This window comes from Haliaeetus albicilla, chromosome 23, assembly GCF_947461875.1.
Source record: "Haliaeetus albicilla chromosome 23, bHalAlb1.1, whole genome shotgun sequence".
NCBI classification, from domain to species: domain Eukaryota; kingdom Metazoa; phylum Chordata; class Aves; order Accipitriformes; family Accipitridae; genus Haliaeetus; species Haliaeetus albicilla.
In genome coordinates this window covers 486109-509404 of record NC_091505.1, presented here as the reverse complement: position 1 = coordinate 509404, position 23296 = coordinate 486109, and the positions used below count along the sequence as shown (strand labels likewise).

The 23296-nt window shown below is 54.7% G+C and overlaps 1 protein-coding gene across 3 annotated transcripts in view; it reads right to left on the bottom strand.

Annotated features, from left to right (window-relative positions):
• The window catches only part of MID2 (midline 2), a 138323-nt gene that overhangs the window by 107560 nt on the left and 7467 nt on the right, over positions 1-23296 (bottom strand). For 2 of the 3 annotated variants that reach the window (XM_069810756.1, XM_069810754.1), the window contains exon 1: positions 13180-13342. The exons of the other annotated variant lie outside the window; for it this stretch is intronic. The gene's annotated coding sequence lies outside the window, so the exon portion shown is untranslated. Of the gene's footprint in view, positions 1-13179; positions 13343-23296 lie in introns of those variants that run through there. 3 annotated transcript variants of the gene reach the window in all.

The following is a 23296-nucleotide window of genomic DNA, read 5'->3' as shown; positions in this document are numbered from 1 at the left end:
TTGGGGACAGAGTCTGCAACCGTGCCCCAGCCCAGCTTCGCTTCCAGCATGGCACAGCCAGCGATGCTGTACCGGACCAGCTGCAGGCAAGCTCCGAGGAAAGCTCCCGTGCTGCTGCAGGGCTCCAGCAGGGAGGGTGCAAGCCAGCTGCAGACCCTGCTGCTCCCTCTGCAGCCGGGCTAGAGCATGTCGGAGACCCTCTGCAGCTACAGTTACCACCTCTTCATTTCACAGAGGGACAAAGGACAAATCAAGGCTTGTTTTCAAATCATGGCAATTTTTTAAACCGTTTCCCTACACTCGACCCTTGGGAGTACTCCGTGAGCTAGATTTCCCAGTCCTCCTCCCGGCGCTGCAGAATGACAGAGGGACACCAGCGCTCCCTGCACATTTTGCCAGTGCATTAAACGGGTCATTTGAAGCCTTTCAAGACGAAATGCTCCTGGCCTCCGAGGTGACTCAGAACTGTTAGCATCCCTTTGGAGAGGGCTCTCCAGCCCTCAGTCACTTCTGCACATAAGCATTTTTACCCTTCATCTCAAAAAAGAAACCAAAACAAAAAAAAAAACAAAACAAAAGAGTACCAATTCAACTGGCTCAGCTTTCCCTCAGCCATATTCCACCTAACACTGAGATTATTTTGCAATTGTATTTGCACCGCTTCACTGCCAGGCTCGCCACACTTAGCCTGGGGCTCACAGCAAGATGCTCAGGGAGCCCAGCAGCCAGCCCCTGCCCTAAGCACCCTGCTACTGGATCTACCAGAGGCACAGCAGCAGGCACTGCATGCACCCTGCCACACCAGCACAGTTCTGCTGGCAGGTTCGTAGCTCCTGCATCTCCCAAACCACTGACCGCTGGAGAGGAAGCGGCGCTGGCTTTGTAGGAGCTGGCTGTTTTCTGCTTGTTGCTGCTATCAACACTGTGCGATGCCCACCCACCTGCAATCGTTAGGCTCTGCTTTCTGCAACTCCAGCTCGGCTGGGTTTTATCACCCAGCCTACAGCACTGGCTTGGAAAGATTTGAACCCCGCATCCAGGCAAGATCCAGCCCAGGCCCCAGGGATGGCTCAGCGTTACAGGACAGGGGGGTGCATGGGCATGGCATGAGCGGCTCAGGCAGCAGCAACGTGCTTCCAGCCACTCGCATGAGCCCCTCTGTGCTGCCCTGAACACCCTGGGCATTTATCAGTGTGGCATGCTACTAGGTAATATCCCTGTGCAAAGGAGCTTGTGCTCTACAGCAAGAGCAAGGAGGCTCCAGCACACAGAGGGGACTGGTATGACAGAGCCACCACCTGCCCCCATGTCCCACCCTCTGCTCTGGGTACCACCAAACACCCACAGCAGTGGTCCCTCATGCTTTGCGTGGCACATCACAGGATGCTCCACCAGCAAGGCAACACTCAGCATCCTCCAGGAGCAGCCCTGGGCTCGGTCCCCTGCCACCAAGAAGTTTTCTGATCAAAGCCAGGCTATCAGCAGGACACCAGTAAGGCTACGCTGCTGCGGGACACCATCCGCCATATCCCACGGCTCGTGCCAGGATGGGGATTAAACACCGAGTGGGCAAGGCAGGTCCTGAGTGCACACACCTGGGTCAGAAACAAGCAGCTCACCAAGTCATCTAAAAGATCAGATTGCGGCCAAAGACAAGGGCATAACCCTTGAACCTGCTGCTCCGAAGCCCAGCACAGGCTGCATCCCAGAGCACACTGAATAATTACACAATCCCACTCTATTTCCCAGAGGATTACGACCACACCAGTTGCCTCCATCACCCCCGGTCCCCAGCACAGCAGCCCACGCTCCCCAGCCAGCACGGCTCTGCCATGCTGCATCACCCAGAGCACTCCTCCCTGCTCCAAAGGGCAACCGAGATAGTTTTGCCGGCGTGCAGGGGCTACGGATCTCCCTGCCATCCCTTTCAGTTCCCCTTAGATACAATTCATGAGATGAAGCAGGTAACTACAAAGGTAATTTCCTCCTGCCATCCCTACTCCCTCCCTGCCTGTGGGCTGCCGGAGGGAGGCAGAGGATGGCTTTTAGCAACAAGAGGCACAGCACAGACAATACCTGCTATGTAACACTGAAGGGTTCTTTTAATGATCTGAAAGAAAAAGAAAACGCTCTGTATTTTGCATTTGTAATAATCACAGACCCTGCAAGAGGCTCACTGGAGACAGGGTTTTACACGCAGAGGCGCCTTCGCCTCCGAGAGCATCTGACTGCCTTGATTCTCCACGGGAAGCCTGCTGTGTCTTGCAGGCGGATGGCAAAGCTCACGGCTGGTGAAGAATAATAAATGCACGCAAATCCCAAGGATGCTGAAGGGAGCACAGCACTTTGCAGGTCACACAGGGACCACACCAGTGGCCAGAGACTTAAGAAAGTATTGGCAGGAGTGAAAGAGTTTAAAAAAAAAAAAATTGTATATATATAAATCAATTCAGCCTGACATGCCCAGACCATGGTCTTTCTCAGCCAAGGGCTGGAGCGTTGAGCAGCTTTTCAGGCAGCAGGGAGGAAGCTGAGCCCCCTCTCCTGCCCGCTGTCATCCCCACATGCAGAGAGGACGCTGGGGCCAGTGTGGGAGCTGGATCCTCTCCCATGGCAGCCCTGGCATTGCAGAGGGCATCACCACCCTGTGCTTTGGGGAGACACCAGCCCTGTGGCATCTTGATCAGTGACACACGTCACCCTGCCACTAATGACCCTCGCAGACCAGCCGGAATCACCTCCCAACAAGCAGGGCGATAATGCTGCTTTGTGATTATTCAGGAGATGAAGCACAGCTAAAGGACTTCAGGAATCAGGTAAAAGGATGAAAAAAGGCTGAAATATTTCATGCCAGAAAAATGCAAACGTGTCACAGATGGAGACAGGGGACCAGGAAGGCAACAGCAGCCAGCACCCAAAAAAGCATCCTCTGATGACACCCAGAAGCTGGGCTCCCTCATTTCAAAGCATAACGAAGTCAAAGACCAGTGCAATATTATTCTTGGAAATTAAGTTTCGTGCTATATGCAGATTCTCGCAGCTGGCACACCAGCAGCCCAAACACTGTGAGTCCGGGCAGGTGCCTGGGATACCAAAAGCAGAAGCCACAGCATCCCTGTCCTTTGCTCGGTGGCATCAGTGCCCAGGACTAAGCCAGCAAGGGCACGCAAGAAGGTTTAGCAACCTCCTCCTTAGCAGCAGAGCTTGGCACCCCAGCTTTGCATTTCATGCTCCCCGTGTGAACACGCAGGGACTTGCTGCTTCCCTGCAGACCCAGCACCCAGCTAGCTCTGCCCACGTGCGTGGCCTCCCGGGCGCTCGCTTCAGCACGCAGCGGGTCAGGGCAAGAGGCGAGCAGCAGAGCTCAGGAGTCGTGCCCAGGCTGGGGGTGGCAGAGGGGGAACAGCAGAGCGGGAAGCATACATAGGGCACGGTGCAGGATGTGGCCCTGGCACAGCAGGAGCAATCGGGAGGCCTTCCGTGTCAGGAGGGCAGCAGAGGCTTGGAAGGAGAAAGGATGGGGAAACCCAGCCTGGGAGCCACCAGAGACGGGGAGAGCAACTGCAACAGGCTTGAGAAGAGATAAGGGAGACCAGGACATGGTGGTGGAGAAATGGGAGCGGAGGTGCCAGGAGAGAAAGCAAGAGACCCGACAAGAGCTGAAACAAGCCTGCACTGCAAGCTATGAACAGGAGAGTGCAACTCCAGCAGGGCATGAGGAAGAAGTCCTCCTGGTCCAACCACGAAATGGCTGCAGAGCATTTATCTGAGGCAGCTGTGGGTGCCAGGGAGGGAGGGAGAGTAGCGGAAGGCAGGGAGACAGGATGGGGCAGTATGGAACTGTGCCAGTGAGGCAGATGCTTCAGGAAGTGGAGCGAAGGACCACAACTTTGAGGGAGAACAGGGAAGCCAGGAAGCATCGAGTCTGGTTTCGGGGGGCTGAGAAGAAAAATCCCAGACAGGATGAAGAAGAGGAGCCTGTCCCTGGGAGAGGCCAGCCCTCATTGATGAAGAAATGGGAGATTTCTCAGGAGGAAAGCAAGCCTGAGAGGCGAAGCACAGAAGAACAGGGGCTCAGGAGAACCTCAGGCATGGTTGTGGGGTCAGCAGAGGTCCCAGAGCTCCACCAGCCATGGAGAAGAAGGAACGTGCCAAGCAAGATGATGATTATGGCCAGGATTGCTCATCATAGAAAAGGCCCAGTCGTGCAGCTCTGTACCTACCACCCTCCTGCAAGACAAAGCTCAACCCGTTCCTCCTTCCTACAGGCACACAAATGCTTCCAGCATCAGGGAGCAAGAGATGGAGCCACCCGCAGCCAGGAAAACCTTCAGGGGAGGGGGGGGGAAATAATCAGAGCGCATTTCTGGGAGGGGGAAAAAAGCAACACACACAGGCAGAGGCATCGGCAGAGAGAGCAGAGGCCAGGTCCCAGCATGCCGCAAATATACTGTGATGCAAAGCGCAAGCCAGAAGAAATCAGGGTGAATTTGCTAAACAAATGCAATTGAGCTTGGCTTACTCTCCAGCACTCTGCTGCAGCTCAGGATCTTGCAAGCAGAGCTCCAGAGCCGACCGGGATCCTTGCTCTGTGCTCCAACTCCTGTACAAAACATTCAGCTATGGCAGAGCTGCTTGCAGCAATGAGAAGACAACGCGAGCACTAAAGCAAAGCAACCAACAGAGAAGACTTTGGCAACATGAGCACTGCCTAAGCGAGCCTGCTGTGTTTACGGACAGGGTTCAGGAGACAGCCGATGTGCGTGCAGGCTGCTCCCAGGACGTGCTGCCGGAGGAACTCCAGCAGCTCCCAAGCGCCAGCTTTAAGAACACATCAGATGCTTGAAGATAAACAAAATGCCTTTACAGGGCCTGAGCCAATACATTTCTGCAACAATTCAGAGTTTCTGGATTTCTTCTGCACCTGGTGCATACCAGCCCTGCGCCTGGAGCACCCCAGCATCCAAAACAGACAGGAGGAACTGGGAAAAGGCAGCACAGCTCTTCTGCCCCGCTTCGGGTGTAACCCACAGGTGACCCTCAGCAGGGCAGGGCAGCCATGCTGGGCTTTGCACAAGCTGCAGCTCCGATGCTGGCAGGTCCCGTGCCCCAGGGACACCCACACCGCCATCCCTGCGGGCACATGGGTGCTGAGCTGGAGCCTCCCTGGGACTGCGACGGGGGACACCACGTCATTACAGCCAGCAGAAGGCTTGTTCCCAGGTGGCAGAAACCCTCGGGTGACCTTGAGACCAGCCATTTCAAGGCCAAAAGGCCCCTCAAATGGCCTGATCACAGACACATAACAGAGGCCACCGCATTTTGCCCCCAGCTCAGGTTTGCCTCAGCACTTCCCCCATTGCCCGGATGCCTTTGGGCCCTGACGGAGTACATTTCTGGAGCATTGCCACCTCTGTTTTTCCAGCAGTTCATCATGCACACCACTGAAAATCCATGCCCTGCTTCTCATCTGAATTCCCCAGCTATTCTGGGGCAGCTGAGCAGGCAGCAGAGCTAGACTGACCATGCAGAATGACTCCTCTAGACACCACTGCTGCCCTTACGGGCACCGGACTAAAAGATTAAAATAATTCCTAAATGCAGGATGCTTTCCTTGCTCAGCTCACCCATAACTGCCTGGAAGAGTTTTTTTCTCCTCCGGCCTACGAGGCAGGCTACAAAGCAGGAACGTCCGATGTCTGCCCAGCGCGTCACCCATAGGGTCACCCACACCCCCCAGGGCCCCTTCCCTCAGCAACATCCCAGCCCTGAAGTGGTTTATTATTTTCTTCGATCTCTTCCCTCCCCAGCCATAAACCCAGCTGTCTGGGTAACCTCTGGACCTGGGGCATCATCTCACCTTTCCCCTCTGTATTTCAAGAATTGTTCTTCCAACTGCATTGCTGACGAACAGCCCCATGCTCACATGTGCTGGACCCACAGGGACGGCTCGTCCCCTCCTTCCTCACCCCGGAGGAAGGGGCTCTCAGCAACGCTGTCCCTAAAATGGAGGGTAATCAACTGTCCCTCCTTCGCCAGGAGCACACCCGCCAGCACCTCACTCCCCCTTTGATGCACATCCCCTCCAGACTGGGGTCCCCGATATTAAATACCCTTTCAACAGCTCGGCAATAGCCCCTTCCCTTCGTGTCTGGGCTCCACTCGGTCCGAGCAAATCATTCCAAGGAGAGACATCACCTCTAGTAATAACCACACAGACTAAAAGGCTGAGGTGGGTCTCTCACCACTAAATCCTACGAGACGACAGCGCACGGCCATCAGCTCTCCCAGACTTCTGTGTTGCAAGGCAAGCGCAGAATCCACCGCATCCCTCCTCCCCGGGGACCACGGGGCACGGCGCCATGCCACCAGGCCCACCACACTCCCAGGGACTCTCAGGTGAGAGATCGGGTAAGCCACAGAAACGCTGAGGTCTGCAGGGACCTCCGAGGATGGAGGCCAACCCTGGCTCACACGGGGTTACCTGGAGCAGGCTGCCCAGGACCGTGGCCTGTTGGGTTTTGAATATCTCCATGGATGGAGACTCCACAGCCTCTCCTGGGCAGCCGGTGCCAGGATTTGACCAATCTCACAGTAAAAAAAAAAAAAAAAAAAAGGCATTTTCTTGCACGAGATTTCAGCTGAATGCAAGAAGTAAGAAGAGGTGCAGATACCTCATCCAAAGCCATGGTACCAGGGCAGACATCACACAGCAGGTACTGGTTCAAGGTCAGGTCCGACCAGGATAAACCCCCTCGTGCAGGACTTCTGAAGCCTGGATCCACATCTGCTTCCTTGCATGGGCAGCAGGTCCAGCTCCACAGTTTTGGAGCACTTACAGGAGGAATGTGAATCTCCTGTCCCTGTCCTGTCCCCCCTGCATGGGGACTGCAGACCCCTGCCACCCTCCCTTGCCCCATTCCCTCTCTCCCAAAGCATCTGCTTACAGCCACCGCTGGAGAGAAGCTGCTGAGCAAGACAGACCGACAGCAGGTCCCACACACATGCCAGAACCCTGGACACCCTGGCTGGGCAAAGCAAAGCCCTGCGGTGGCAGGGGGTGCGCAGCATCTCTGGCAGCAGGACCGCAAGCACAGCAGCTAGCAGTGCCACTGTCACACAGTGTCACAGTGGGGCTCAGCATCAGCACCCAACAGCGGGCATGGCAGGCTTGCAAATGCCTCCCAGGACACCCAGCCAGGGCAGCAAACCAGAGCGGCTGCTCACAGCCTCACGTCAGGGTGCTCGAATGCCAGCGTGGCCACCCCAGCCCACCCCCTGCTTCGCGTACTTGGGCATCATTAGATGGCCTTACCCTGCCTAATTTTAATCAGCACAGTTACACAACCAGATTTAGTAGGGTTCTTCTGATGATTGCCCATGAAACACATTTAACTTGCTCTGTGCCTCTTTGAAAAAGCAAAAAACTAATTTATTCCACGTCACCTCTGACTTGCTCCCGAAGGATGCTGCACAGCTGCATTTCAGAGGGGTGCGCGTGTATGCATCTTCTTACTCCCATGCAGACCTTCAGCCAGCTTACATTTATTATGCTGTGCTCAAATCCTACTTCAGACCTCTGCCTGCTGTCTGAAGTTCATTTTTTCCCTTTGGTCAACCAACTCAAAATTGGGTTTGCGTTATTAAAATGAAATTTAATTTCTAGGCCATTACCCCAATGTGGTCTAGCTCCTGTGCCTGCAAAATGAGGAATAAACAAACAGACCTAGCAATTCATTTCCCTCTTAGACATGAATTCCAGTTATAAACAATAGTAATAACATTCTGCAGAGGCACAGAGCCCCTTTCATTTCATTTCAGGATCCCAAGCCACGTCATGGAAAGCCAGCAAAGCCTTGGGACTCCTGACGTATGCCAAGTCACTCATGTGCAGAGCTGGCACACAGACCTGCTAAATGTTTTCTTGCGTGGTCTGAAAAAAGCATCTCTTGGATTTGCCCTCAGTTTCTCACTGACATAGCAGGTTTTCTATTATTTTTCACGTTGGCTTTTCACAAGCTACTGGGTTTTCCTTTTCCCTCTCAAGTAGAGAGTCCAGATAGAGAGATACATAAAATAGTTTTCAGACCTGAGAGCTTGCAGCATCCAACTCTGCAACAGCTGTAAAAAAACAAACAAAAAAACCCAAACCCAAACAACAACAAAAAAACCCACACAACAATCCCCCTTTCTCTTTAGTCTCTACTCTTAAATTCTGAGCGCAAAAAAATCCAGCATCACTTTTAATCTGCATGGGTGAGAGCAAGAGTCCCCGCTCATCCATGGGGCACTCTGGCTGAAGATCGCATTCGAACCAGATCCCATCCGCACCCTCTTCCTTTCGAAGTGCGGAAATCCCACGGGAAATGCCCCAAAGGAAACAAAACCAGCTGCCAACACCCAGCCAGGGAAGAGCAGGCGTCCGCATATCAGGCCAGGTTGCTTGCAGCAGGCTACCGAGCACACTCCTCCACTTGGACACATCCCAGCCAGCACAGTTTTAAATAATAAACACTGTTTTCATCGGGAAACACCCTCCGAATCCCACAAGCCGCTTCCACTGCAATTTGAAAGACTCCTCCAGTTCAGCACAGCCCAAAACGTGCTGGGACCGTCCCAGGGCAGCCCTGGCCGAGGCAGGGAGCAGCCTCGGAGCACGCCAGGCTTTTCCCAGGCACCTGGGAGATGGGGGGAAGCAATGGCACCTGCAGTGGCACAGCATCCCCTCCCCGCTCTCACTGGCACGACACCGGGGGACACCGGACAGCCCACGTCCCCTCTGAACACCCCTGTGCAGAAGAAGGGGACATCACAGGGGGAAGGAAAGGGTGACATTGCCAGGGGTGGGGGGGGACGCGAGAGGGACGACAGCTTGAGCCTGGCTGCCAGAAGGACTCCAAAGGCAAGCGAGGAGCAGGGGAAAGGGGCAGCAGAGGGATGTCCCCGGCCCTTCCGGCACCCGGAGGCACGTCAGGTTTGTTTGCTCGGGGAGGAAGCCAGGCCCAGCCGGTGACGTGGGGACAAGTGAGCCGTGTGAAGGCAGACCAGCACCACCGAGCCGAAAGAGGGCATGGAGAGAAGACAAAAAGAGGTCCCAACTCACACGCCGGCATGCCTGACCCCCCACCCCGAAACCCCACGCCAGGTCCGGGCGCGCCCCAGCCGCGCGGGGCAGGCTCTTACCCAGCACAGAGCAAGGGGGCTGCAGCACGGCCAGGCTGTGCAGGGCAAAGAGCTTCAACCCTGCGGGCGAGGGGCAGCTGGGCACGCCAAGCTTCTCATCACCAAGACTCGTCCCCACACCAGGGTGGTCCTGCGGGGCAGCACCCTGCTCCTCTCCCCGCTGTGCTGGTGGGGGGGTCTGCCTTCCCCCCCGCCCCCAGCAGCGAGTCGGGAGCCCCAGCTGAGCAAGGGCAAGGACGTCCCCGTCCTAGCCACTGCCCCCCGGACACGGGACCCGCTCGGACCCGGGGCCTGGCGCTGCCCGCAGCGGGCAGGGCTGATGGCAGCCCCCGCGCAGGGACAGAGCGGAGGCAGCGAGCAGAGGCGATGACGGAGCCTGGCGCTGCCAGCGAATACAATAAGCTATTTCCTGAGAAAGGCCAGCATGTCCAGAGGCACAAAAGGGGCTATTCTACCACCGGCCCTGCTCCCCAGCCTGCTCGGGGCTGGGACGAGGAACAGGGGGGAGGGCAGATGCCGAAGCCACCAAGTGCTGCATGTCTGGCTGATGCTGGCAGGGCCCCGCCACGTTCACCCCACAAAGCCGGGGCTGCAGCGGACCCAGCTCTTGCCCCCGTGTCACCTCCAAGGACCACGCAGGCCACGGGCTTGGGGCTCAGCACCTTCCCCCTCTCCGCACCCAGCGGACAACGGGCAGGCCCTGGGCCACTGGCAAAAAGAGCTAACTCCATGTTTTCTTGAGGCCACGCTTAAGAAAACAGGAAGGCGGCACAGGATCCGAGGGGCGAGACGCTCCCTCCCCAGCACCGCTCGGGCTGCCAGAGCCCCGCCAGCAGCCACGGTCAGGGACGAGCCACCCTCGCACGGCACAAGGCAGCTTTCAGCGGTGCACAGATGCCCCATTCTCCCCACCGGTGACCTCCCTGCCCTGGCATTTTTGGGACTCCAGGCTCCGCACTGACAAGCAATCGCACTGGAAGAGGCAGCCGAGGGAGGCCAGTCATCGGAGAGGCCAACAGAGTTGCTCATTTGCAAAAGATGACAGTAAAGCCAGGCACTCATTAAGCTGCAACACGTACTTGTTTTCCAGGGCAAGAACATTAAAAACAAGCAAAAAAAAGCAGCACAGGTTCAAGCCCTGGCAAGGAGACCAGACCCTGACCCCACACCTCCCCAGGGCTATTTGTCCCTCCCAAGGAGGATGCTCAGGGGAGCATCCTTCAGCAGCCACAAACCCTCCTGAAATAGCCTGCTAGCTCATGCCGAAGAGGGGAGCACCAGCCTAAGAGAGATTTCAAGGGAGCAAAGGTGGGTATGTTATTGGAAGCAGTAACTCCCTCCAGAGGTACAAAATAATCACACTGCTTATTAGCTTCATTTAAAGAACTGGCTGTGCAGCCTGCAGAGAAAGTTCTGGTTCCAGCATCTCCGATGGGACAGCCATGGTCTCTCCAGCGACCAGCCTCCCAGAAGTCAGGAGCTGACCTCAGAGGTAACAGGCTCAACCCCGACCCCCCCACACACTTCAGACAGTCCAGCAGCCCCAACCACCGACTCCACAGAAACCCACACTCAGAGCCATAGTCCAGGGGATTCGGGATGAAAAACCCAAGTGCGGGTTTGGAAACATGCCTCCCCATCCCCTAGAGGAGATGATCAAGGGACAAGACAATCCTGATTTTAAAAATAAGTCATTTATCAATCTCACATGGTCTCAAGGATGATCCCACCCTGCTTACAAACACGTATATAAATGCAACGACATACAAACTGTTAGCACATCAGCCCCTCGAGCTGTGCCTGTGCCAACAAGGCCACTGGAGCGCAGCCTGCCTGCAAGCACACTCTTCAAGGGAGGGAATTTATCACCCACTGCAGCTTAATTTTTTTCTAAAGCAACATTTACAAAACAGGCAGCACAACTCTCAGGACCCTGGCTGTATGCACGCACTACTTTCACCCAATGCCGCAAAAGGCTCCGCAGGGCACAGACCTGTCTCTAATCGCTTGCGAAGCAGCCGGCACACCCAGGGCTCTGTAGCAATAACACCACCTGCCTGAATAGATGCAACTGCTCCTGTCGCTGACGTTCATTCTTCCTCCTCATACTCCTATCCCACTCTCTGTCTTTTCCCAGGAGCATCCTCAAGGAATATCCCCTTGGGTCCAAGACCACTGCCCAGGGCAGGGAAACTGCCACAACCAGCCTCCCTTCCTCCCATTTTGTGGCTAGTTTTATTGCCCCTTCGTTAGGGGCAAGAGCCAAGCAAGGAGTTTCGAGCGTGCTCCTAGCAGGCGAAACACAGCAGCAACAACCACAGTGCAGAGCCCACAGCACCCACAGAAGCCGGGGGCTCTGCCGGCAGCCTGCCCACCCAGCCCTCTGCGGGCAGCTCCACCACGGCCCCCCCTCCTGCACAGACCAGGGGCTACCGCGCACCCCCACCTCGCCCGGAGCAGGGGGAGATAGGGAAGGAAGGGCACCGCTGATCTTAATATAAGGGTCAAGTAGCAGCTCAAGCCCCCGCTCGACCCCATGCATGCAGGGTGATGGGCTGGTGGCACTTCCAAGCTTCGTCGGACGCTGCCCGGCGGTGACGTGGCCGCTGAGCCGATGCCACCCGGGAGCCAGCAATGCCCCAGCACGATGTGCAGCGCTCCAGCTGCTGGCTTCAGCCTGGCTGCAGCAGCTCCTCAAGCAGAGCCGGTCTCCTTGAAGCCGCCTTCCGACAACAAAGGCTCAGTCGAGGTTTCAGGGCTCGCTTGAGAGCGCGAGGAGACCTGGGCAAAAGCCAGGCAGGGCAGGCAGAGCCGGAGCCATTAACACCCCGGCGTGTCAAGACTTGAGGAAATTATGGAGCAACAAGAGCCATTTGCCCTCTCCAGAAACTCCACAACCCGTTCAGCAGAATGGCCCTTTGCCGCCGAGCTACGTTACAACCATCTTTTAGCTGTGCACATTAGAGCAATAAAATATGCGGTTGATATGTTTTTGGAGGCAAGACACATAAATAAAGCGTGAGGATGAGGAAATTCAGCTCTCGCACGTCACTCAGGCGCATTTTCTAACAGCTCAACAGATTCTCAGCGCAAGCAAAACATGCTCTGCTTCAAGACTAGCAATAATGCCTCTGAGAACACAGGCAATAAAATGCCAGAGCAATATCCCAAGAAATACTGCCCAGCCTCTCAGTGCAACGGAGGGGTCTGCAGTAGCAGACACATTACACGTGCCCGTTTCTTCCCTCCTGCTCTGCGTGACTCCCGAGGACGCCAGGCTCGGGAGAACCCGTTACCTTTTAACTTCCATTTAAGTAAACTTTATCGCGCCCAGGGCCGTGCCGCACTGCCGGGAAGGAGAAGGGGAGCGCTCGGGGCGGGGGGGAGCAGCGGCCCGCACCGAGCTCCCTGCCGACAGCAGCGGGAGCCTGGAGCCAAGAACGGCCGGGATGTGAAGTGTAGTCACCGGGCTCACAGGCAGAGGGGATGCGACGCGCTTTACCTGGGGAACGGGGGGCGGGGGGGGTGCTGGGTCACTGAAGCGGGGCGGGCCGGTACGGCGCGGGCGGGCACGCCGGCCCCTCTCCCGCCGGCCGGGTAACGCACCGCCGCTCCCCGGCGGGACGGCTCCCAGCCAACAGAGCGGGCCGGGAAGGACGCGGGGGACCTCGCTGACCCCCGCGGAAGGAAGGGGGGGGGGGACCGGGCCCCCCCTCCCCCGGTCTCCCCGTCGAGCGGCGGAAGATGCCGGGGCGGGTTCGCAAACGCACTTCGCAGCCGGCAGACACGAGCGGGGGTGGCGGGGAGCCGCCACCGGGGCACCGGCTCCCGGGAACCGCCCGCACCCCCCCCCCCCGCACCCCGCCGCCACTTGCTGCAAGCCCTCAGGAAGCCCGGGAAGGGCCGCGCTCCGCCGCCGCCGGGCTCGGCACCTCCCTCCCCCGGTGCCCGGGCGCCGGCCGGGACCCTCCCCGCTCCCCCGGAGCCGCTACCTACCAGCGGGCTGCGGCAGCCTCCCCGCCGCTGCCCGGTCATCTTGGAGGCGCGGCGGCGGCGCGGGGGAGACGACGACGACGACGGCGGCGGCGGCGGCGGCGGCGGCGGGGCGGGGGCGCGGGGGGGCGGTGCCGCGCTCGCTCCCTCCCCCGCCACGCCCCGCCACGCCCCGCCACGCCCCGCCGCAGGTGAGGCCCGCAGCCCCGGCGTCCTCAGGGTCCTGCCGCCCGCCCGCCCGCCCGCGGGGAGAGCCGGCAGCCGCGTACCCCCCAGCGCCGAGACCCACGGGCGCCCGGTTACCCGCGCACCAGCCTAAACGCGCTCCTGCCTTCCGGAGGGCGGTATATGCTCTTACGTTTACGTTGCGGCTGGGTTCCTCGGCAGCGAGTCCCTCAGCGTGTTTGGTTTTCCGCTGGCAGATACGGCTGAAAAATAGGTTAGATGAGGGCTTTTACATTCCAGCTCAGTAAAGCAGAGGGACGTCCTGGCGTTCTCCACGCAGCAAAAAAGCTGCTGGGTGAGGTTACGTTGTTATGTATAAAGTGCACGTATACATATATATGTATCCACGGCAGTAACATCAAAGGGAGGCAAGGGAGGGGGAACCCAGAAGTGTAATTTATTCCTCGGCAACATGGGTACGTGCTGTACAGGTTATTTATATGTGAAGACGGCCCCGAGTGTTAAATGAGCTGTCTCTTTAAAATAAACATGAGGGAAAATATATCCAGGCTCCTGGTGCTCCTTCAGGTGAGACAGGGAGAGATTTTTGCAGATGCTGGAGGAGGGTTTGGGTGTGCAGGCACCTGCAGCTGTGGCTTTTTCTGCTCTTAATGTGCTGCGATACCGTGTTGCTGCGTGCACATGCAAACGTGCTGTATTTTTACAGTCAGACACTGAGCACATGGTAGCTGTCATGCTGTGACTTTCCAGTGGAACAAGACAGCTGTACTCTACTGAGCAGTGGAGGTCAACACCACAACCACAGCCAGCCTTGTTCTCACCTAGTTCACCGCACAAAGGAACTGCAAATCCTTTTCCCTGGGAGGATTGGACAGCAGGATAGTTAATGTGCCACTTATTCTGCATTAAATCCTATCTCTGCTTTTCTGGCAGCAAAAACACAGCCCACACAGTTGCGGCCAAGTCACGTAATTCATAGCTGTCCTGGGACTGGTCCTTGTCATTTGCATCTGTGCAGACCGAGTGAGAAGAGAACAAACAGTCAGATCAGAGCCTGATATGGCCCGATCCTCCTTCGGTTAGACAGGCAGGAAATTAAATCCACTTTTCTGAATTCAGTGCTGCTAGCAGGCCGCAGGAGGTAGCCAGGGTTGGATTTAGGCTGCCAAGCACACCCTGGGCTGGTGGCTGGGGTGAAGCAGTGAGGGTAATAGCACAGATGTGCAGCCCCGAGACAAAGCACATCAGGCTGCAGGAGAAATGAGGCCACTAACAACTAGCAGATGGCTGGAGATCACAGCAAAGCACCATTACCAAGGACTCGGTGGGGAACAGCCTGGCTGCACAGGGCTCTCCCTGCGTGGTGACCGGGGCTGCCAGGGAGCAGCTACCGCAGGAGGCTGGCAGCTCCACTCGGACCCGAGCTCAGAGAATCTCAGGCTTCCTCCCACAGGAAAAATAAAGCCCAGACAGCAGTCATCGCGCAGCGGTGGCCAGCTACGTAGCGTCACACTGTCACACCAGCTCCCAGCTCTGGTGACAGCCTCACTGCAGAGGGTGAGCAAGCTGGCAGGGCTGGGGAGCACAGGGAGCTGGAGTAGCTGCTGGGGCGATGCAGCGGAGATCAGCCTCAGTGCCTTCCTCTGCCCTCCAGGAATCGGCTGCTGCTAGCGCTCGTGCTCGCAAGCTGAGGAGCGGTGACGGGCGCGCGCCGCTGTGGCTCCATCTGTAGAACAGATCTGATGCTGGGGCCCAAGTGGGCTGGGACCCACCAGACCACAGCTCAGTGACAGAAGTATTTTTGTTTTTTTAAGTCCCCCAAACAGTTTTCCTAAGAGATCCCCAGCAGACCACAGCCCCGCTCACAGCTTGATGAGCGCTGAGATTAGATGGGCCTCTGCATTAAAAGCTGGAGGTGTCAGAGGTAACCTTGGGCAAATATTTACAATTACAGTGGAGTTGTGTATGTGCATGTGTTCAAAACACAGAAGGGATCAGGTTCAAATGGCACTTTAATTGAGCAAGCAGGGCAGCAGGAGGGTAGAGCTCTTTATGCTAATGTGCTAACCACTCCAGAGTGAGTCACATTCATTAGGGATGGGGAGATCATCTCCATCTGCCCACGAAGTCATTTTGGAGTGGCAAGTGCTCAACAGCTCTTCCAGGAGAACCTGTGCATTTTGAATAGGGACCGTCTTGATTTTTGTAACATGCAGCTGCGAGCATTTTGCTGGGACTCAGGGAATCATGATTATCCTGCCCAAGGCTGGTATGCATTCGCATCTGCATTTCACAAATGGGGAATGGAGATGCTCAAGTTGTACCGCATGCCTGGGGTGCCTATTGAATAAATAACACAAGGTTACAGAGCAGGGCTCCCCCTTGAAAATTTGTTCTTGCAGTGGAAAGCATAGAGGAGAAGAAAAATCCTTTTAGCTTCTGAATCCCTCTTCCTGCTTCTTCTGAAGAGCAGGCAGGCAGCTGTAGAGATGAGCAGGGATGGATGAATTCCCCTAGAAGAATCTTTTCTCGTTTTCTTTTTATATTTTGATGACTTCATTCTAGCTTTCATTAGCACCTCCTTTATCTCCAGTTCTTCCCCAAAGACATTCGGTTCCTCCTCGCTGCTGCACAAGCAGCAGCCATTCCTGGTTCACGGATGGGAAGTGGAGGCTTTGCACCACCTCATGTTGAGGCCTGGAATTTCAGAGCCTGATCCGAACTCCAGCTCTCTCCCATGATGAGTAAACCAGAGGCCTCACCTGCCCCAAAACAAGCTCTTCTGGCTTAGCATCCACTTGCCCAACACCTCTTTGTCTCACAAGGAGCCAGTCGCGGTGTTGTGCACTTCGTTATGGCTTCATTGTCCGACACCCTCCTGCAGAAGACCTGAGCTGCCCCATGGGGTTTGAGGGCCTATTTCCAAAGAGAAAAAACTGTTCTCCCGAGTGCATGGTGCATCTCTTCTCTGCACACAAACCAGTCCTAAACACTTTCTCAATACAGCCCAGTTCTTAAAGGAGGGTCAAATGATGGGATTTTGCACCACCTTGTTTGTGAGCGATCCCATCCTCCTGCCTCCCCTGGGACCCCCAGAAGGGAAATTCGCACCTGGGTAAGGAGTCAGAGTACGATAGGCGAGGACTATCTAGCCAGGTTTCAAGCCATCTTCTGAACATCTCCATATTTCAGCTGCTTGTTTGCATTCCCCTTATGCCAGAGTTCAGCCATCCCAGTTAGCTGCATGCGAAGCGGTTTTGCTCAAGGCGAAAAAAGCATTAGCAAATCCAACCCTTGCTGATGAGGAACTCTCTCTAGGGAGGGCCCTTCTCTCTCTCCTCCCGAGGAAGAAGAGGCCTCCAGGAGGAAGGTGAGGCACTGCAGGGGAGAGCCCAGAGCATTCCCGCAGCAAAAGAGCAGGAGCAGTCCCCAGTTTTGCTTCTGTACTGCTGGGGAGCAGCAGTGGGATGGGACACCCATTACCTGGGAGCTAGCACAGGAGAGGCAAGACATGAAACTGGGAGCTGGAGGGAAGCAGGAAACTCCCCACAACAACATCTGCAAGAGCTGCTCTTTGTTTTTGAAGCTGCTGGGCAAGGGGGGTGGTGGGTGTCTCCAAACCCTCCCCTTGCCATGACAAGTCCCAGCCCTCCCCGTTCCCAGACTGGGCTGGGCGGCTGCATTGCACAACGTGCCCCAGCTGGGTCTCCCCTGCCTTGCCAGGGTCACAACGCAGAGCCAAAATGCTGCCCTCTCTGTGTTTGCAAAGGGACCTGAAGCAACACATCCCTGGGGAAAAGACTTTGGCCAGATTTTAAAGACACGGGATTGGACTCCCACATATCCCCAGTGAGTCACTCCAGCAGCCAGGACCCTCGCCACCAAATAAAGCACAAGTTCTCTGGTCTGTTTTTCTTGTTTCATAAAGCCTTCACTAACCCAAAGAGTCCTGCTGTGCAATAACTGCTTCCCCCACCGTGACTCCATGATGAAAGTACTCCTCAGTTAGCTAAATAGGTTCAGCTTCATAGACTTTCCACTAAAGCAAGCTTTTCAGGGGAGTGGGGAACAGAGAAAGCAGCACCAGCGTCCACTATTTTCTCTTCCAGCTTACGGACCAGTGCCCAGGAGCTCCCAGCCTGACCATCAAACCTAACAGCCTCCCCTGGCTCTGCTGGGAAGGTGGGCAAAGAGAGGGTAACAGCTACCCCAGCCACATCCAGGTCTGGAAGAGCTTCTGCTGCCACAGCCAGAGGCATTGGCACTGTGCATCCGCAGGATGAATGTGCTGATTTTCCACATGGGGCACAGAATGGCTTCATATGACAATTTGATTTCCCCTGTTCAGGCTGGGTTTTAAACCTAGAAAATGGCACAGGAAAAACACATGGGAGCCCTCAGGCTCTGAAGTTAGGCACCTGAAAGGGCAGTCTCTGCTCAGCCTCTTCTGCCTGTGCATCGCAACCGCCTTTCATTACACTTTTCTAACTCCGCAGGGCTCCCTCATCACTCGTTGCAGAGGATGGATGCTGCCGAGGGAGGGGGGCTGGGTGGTTTAGTGAATGGGGCCGCTCTCTTCAGGGACCTCTGTTGCTTTTTGGTGAAATGGAAAAATGCCTGGTGGCTACAGGCAGAGAAAAACAATGTGATAGGGTATGGACAGTTCAGTGCCACCCTGAAGAACTGGGGGTTTGTCGCTACTACCACTGCGGAGCTCCTGTTTGGAAGTGGCCATTCCTGTATTGTTCGTCCTCCGAGTTCCCGTGTTGGTACGGAGCCTGGTGAGCACAGTGTGACCAGGGCCATCAGCAGATCTACGCACATAAAGTCCTGTCTTGCCAAGAACTTTGGGGGTAGAAAAAGGACCTCGAGTACCTCAGGTCAGGCATGCAGAGGGATCACTTGATGTCTGTGCTTTTCTCTGGTATCTTTGGGCCATGGGTCCCAGCTTTCAGATGTTGTGTTGGAAAAACATTTGTTGTGCTTGCGGAGCACATGGGTAAGTTACAAGCTCTAGGAGAAGCACACATGAAGACATCTGTAATTTTGCATTTAGCACAGCATTTCACCAGAGCTCAAGAAAAACCTGCCTAGAGCTGCATTTTGGAGGGCAAACATAGAATTGTTTCTTGAAAAACCTGACCTAAGGGTACAGGGTCCCAGGGAAAAAACTGCCAAGAATCATGTAGTTAAAGAGTACCTCGCCATACATATGCAAGAGGGGACTTTGTGTAAGGTGGAAAGCTTTACTTCCCGGTATGTACAAGCTGATCCTCACAGCCCTGAGAACATGCTTTTAAAGGCAGTGGTAAAACAACCCCCAATCTAACACTGGCACCAAGGAAGCAGGTAAAGGAGCGAGCTGGGGGCAAGTACAGCCCTCTCACTGTCATACCAACCAGCTGCAAGGACTCATAGCTGGGGGCAGAAGTTGTTCAGTCACTCCATCAGCATCCTAAAGTACCTGCCATCTGAAAGGTGCGACAGTGACTACCAGCTGCAGCGGCAATCAAGGGCTAATAACTAACTACAACAGGAGATGAGCGGTTCTCAGGCCACGAGCCCCTCTGCAGCTGCTCAGCAGACAGATGGACCTCCTCATTCAACCTCGAGTGAGGTTCTCGAGTGCTGGAACAGGGCTAGAGCCACCCAAGTCACACCCTAGCCCCCTCCACACCAGTCCTTAGTAAAGCTCTTCCACTCCACAAAGCGGGTGTGAGTCTTCCACCCACTTTGAACCTTGCTGATCCATCCCACATGCAATGCTAGCACTGGTAGCCTGAGCTGAATCTGTACCAGCCACCTGGATAGGAAAGCTGCCCCAGCCCATCCAGCCTTGCACCCAAGGAGACTATTTTAATTCCCAAACCAATCATTTCAGTAGGAAATAAAACAAGAGGAAAGCGTGAGAGTTACTCCCTGAGGTCAAACACTGCAGAACATGACAGTCCACTTGGTGGAGGGTTGTACTGCAAGTAGCAGGTCAGTACTACTGAAAAGTTTCCCCGTGATCTTGGTTTCAGGTGGTTGAAGCTGCTTTACAGAGCATGCAAGGCGAACGTTGTCTCCCAAGGCAGTGAGATCTCAAAGGATTTTTACTGAGGTTGCTCTTTCCTCTGACAGACATCCAAAGCCGCATATGAGAAAGCTCCCCTGACACACACAAGTCCCAACGCAGGCACAAAGGGACAGCAAGGTTACACTCTTCATCTGCATTCTCCAGCTCCGTGCCAAGCACAGCTTAGGCTACCATCACGGGGCTCCTGGAGCACGTTATGCTGTCTTCTAGGATGCTTCAGAGTAACTTCTATGCCTTGCAAAAGAGAAACTGGCTCTCAGCAGCCAAAACAGCCTCCCTGCTGCCACTCAGCCCCTGGCATCACAAAACCTACCGTGACCCTACCGTACTGCAGGGAACGTTCCCACACTTCCTAGTTCACTGGTCATGCACACTAGGAGTAGCCCTTCACAATAAACTTGCAGCTCTCACTTTCTTTTAACCTCACCTATCAATAGGTAACACACATCCTACTGCTAGCTTTTTCACCCTAGCATTAGGCTAACTTTGGAATTAAACAAAGCAAATATGCGTTTAGTAAGACCTAGGTCAGGTTTATAACCAGAACAAAAGCAACAGACCCATTCCAGAGCACTCAAAATTTTCTCAACATCTATCATCTGCACTCCCAAGAACCTCAAAGACCTCCCACCCTTCCAAAAAGCAAAGTACTGCTCCTCCCACTTATATACCCCCACCACTGGTTTAAATCCTCCTGGAGGGTCCGCCTGGGTCTGCCTGGAGCACTCAGCAAGTGATTTCTCCTCCTTGTTCACACCTCATCAGCTGGAAGGTGCATAGGGGAAATGAACCGTAAGCTTAAGGGAATTTAAGGAGAAACAAATCACGACAGATCTTCCCTTGGAGTTCAAAGTAACACCTTTGGGCAGGACCAAGCAAGTGCTAGGCAGGGAATTGGAGAGTTGGAGCTGAGGTTTGCCAGGGCAGGGTAAAATCCCTGTTTCAGCCAAGCAGCTGCCCATATCTGTATGTGGTGCACACAGGGCTGTCCTGAGCCTGCTGCCCACCAGCAGAAAATAAGCCGTATGCCTAAACAGCACTGTCTTTGTTAATGAGGTAGCGGAGAGAGCAAAAGGCACGTTGAGGTCATTTACTAAATTAGGATGTGAAATCAGAGGCTGTTGCAAAAGGCAGTGCAGGCTCAGAAGTCACGGCGGGGGATTGCCACGGGCTGACTTCCCATGGTTTCTTCCCATGGTTTCTTCCCGAGAGGCTGTTCAAGGCAGGCAGGGCCTCTGCCGAGGTGCAGGCGTGGGGATGAGCGGAGTCTGTGGTGGGTGAAGCTCCGATGTTTATCTGGGGGAGTGGGAAGGTGCTGTGAACAGGCAGGCCTCCCTGGGAGGCAGTGAGTCTTAGGAAAAGACACAGTGTATGTCTCATGTGGCTGAAACCCAGTGGAAAGCTGGACACAGACCTGAAATGGGAGGTTGGTCCTTCTCCAGCAGGGAGGCAGGCCAACAGCTTTCAAAGAGCACAGAGAGAGTGAAACTGGCATTCCAATCCCACCACGGCAAGCTAGTCAGATGAGATTCGGGCAGATGCATGGCAGAAAATAAAATGCAAATCGGAGCAAGAAAAGCTCATCTCAAAAATAATGTGATATGCTGCTATTCAGCAAGAGGCGAATGGGAGAGGCAGTGATGCTGAAAGAAGTAGAAGCACAATAGCGGAGTCTGCAGTATTTGGTGACAAGGAGAATGATGGATGCAGCTGGGACTGTGTTCATCCGACAGCGCGTGAGACTATGGGGAGGTGGTGGTCCCTCCGCCGACGGCTGTGGGGTGGCTGTGCCTGCACAGAACTGTAACAGGGAAGATAATGAGGCTGGAAAGAAGTGAAGGAAGAGCAAAGTGAGAGCACTAAAGAAGCAGGAGTTGCTCTAGGGGGAATGCTTTAACTAGAGACTTAATCTATGCAGTTTCACTAAATGGTGCTGGAGGACTTGTCTGCAAACTCTTGCAGTACCAAAATGATTTGGTACTGGTGGAGTAGTGCAACCATCCTGCAATGAACTCCTCACTCCTTGCTCTGCATCTTTCTCTCTGTGCTCCCTTTGCACTTGGGGATGCATCAGACCAGGTCATGGACGGGCAAGTGAAAGCCTAATCAGAGCTGATGGAGCCTGGAAGGAGGAGACCTTCCCAGTGACTATTGCTGGCACCTTGTTACAGGGTGTCGGCCCCCGTGTCCCCATCCAAGGTGTGAGTGAAGCCTTCCTGAGCTCCAGCCTCTTCCTGACCCTCTCCCCAGTGAGCTGCATTAGGGCAGGATGCCCTGCCTAACACGCACCCTTACCCAGCCAGTCCAGCTGGGAGCATCGCCTGCCACTCCTCCCTTTGCACTACGTGGTGCTCGGTGAATGGAGCAGCTATGTGCTGAATCTTTAAATTAAAGTAATGTTCATTCTTAATGGGAAATTAAAGTCTGGAGGAGGAGGAGGAGGGATATGAAGCTATGCATGTGTATACACATATTTGGACTGTCCAGTCCCTCTCCTTCAAATAACAGTGTAGCAAGTACCAACACCAGTGTGACAGTGTGCAGTCATCCACTGCTCTGCCCTGCGTGGAATGAGTCTTTTCAGAAGCTCATTTTTAAATAGCAAGTTTGAGTTAATTGAATGCAAGAGTTTTGGAGGAGCTGAGGAACTCACTCGTCACTGGCGTCTGCTTTTCCAGACATCTTGCAATACCAGAGACTTTTCAGATGACGGAGACAAGGCTCTGCCAGGATACTCTAGAGAGGTCATATTTAAAGGTAAATCAGGTAATATAAGATAATGAGTAAGCTGACAAAGAGAAGTAAAATAATTAATGACAACCACCATGCTTATAAAATGGATTTTGTCCACCTTTCTTTTTAAGCACTACTCGAAGCCTGGTCAGTAATATTCCCAGGTGCACAGTCATCATGGCACTGGGGCGGGGGATTAAAACCAGCTCTGGCCAAGTCCAGGTTTCCTTCTAGGTTCCCTGGGGTCTGTCTTCTAGGGAGAAGCATCCGCTCAAGTAATGCTGAGCATCAGCCTGGTGGTGAGGAAACCCCTTCTCTCCAAGCTCGACCCCAGACCAGAGAGGGACCCACGCAGTGAACCCCATGTGGCTCTGTGTCAGAGTTTCTCCTCCTCTTGCTGAAGATGGATCCTGTTTCCCCTCCATTTCTGTCTCCCTTCCCTTGCTTTTGTTCCATACTTGTTCTCATAGCATTTATCTTGGAGCTAGATAGCTTTGATAACTCATACTTTGTTACTGAGTTTTGGCTTTTCACCGAATTGCCAGATGGAGTCCAACTCCCATACTCACAGTTTCTGCATTGGCTTTTCTGGTCGGGCTGTTAGGACCAGAGGTGGGGGTTATGGAGGAGGAGGAGTATACCAGGAGGAGCAGAGAGCATGCCTGTGCTGCTGAAATCCCTTCAGGGTTGTTATGACACTGTAAGACTGTGTGCATCCTCCTCTGGATCATATGCCATAAGAAACGCTCATTCCACAGACATTTTAGGGATATGCGTTAGCATATGCTTTTGCGTAAACCTCAGAGGACGCATTAATACCACAGCTGAGTTTGATATTGACGTGCTGAACCTGAGCTCTTGCGTCATGCCACGCTGAAAGGACTACTGCCATCCTGGGCATGGGGAGAGGAATGGGGAGGCAGCGCCAGGACCTTGCTCTGCTGCTGGTGTTTTGGTGGTGGACCTTGCTGCTGCTGCCTGGTCTCCAAAGGGAGGCTGGTAAAGCAAAGGAGCACCCCGGACAAGAGCTGAAACTATGCAGAGAGGCTTAAAAGCAGTCATGAGACTCCAAAATCTCAGCTGCTCACTGAAGCAGAGGATATGGGTGACCTCAGTCCAGCC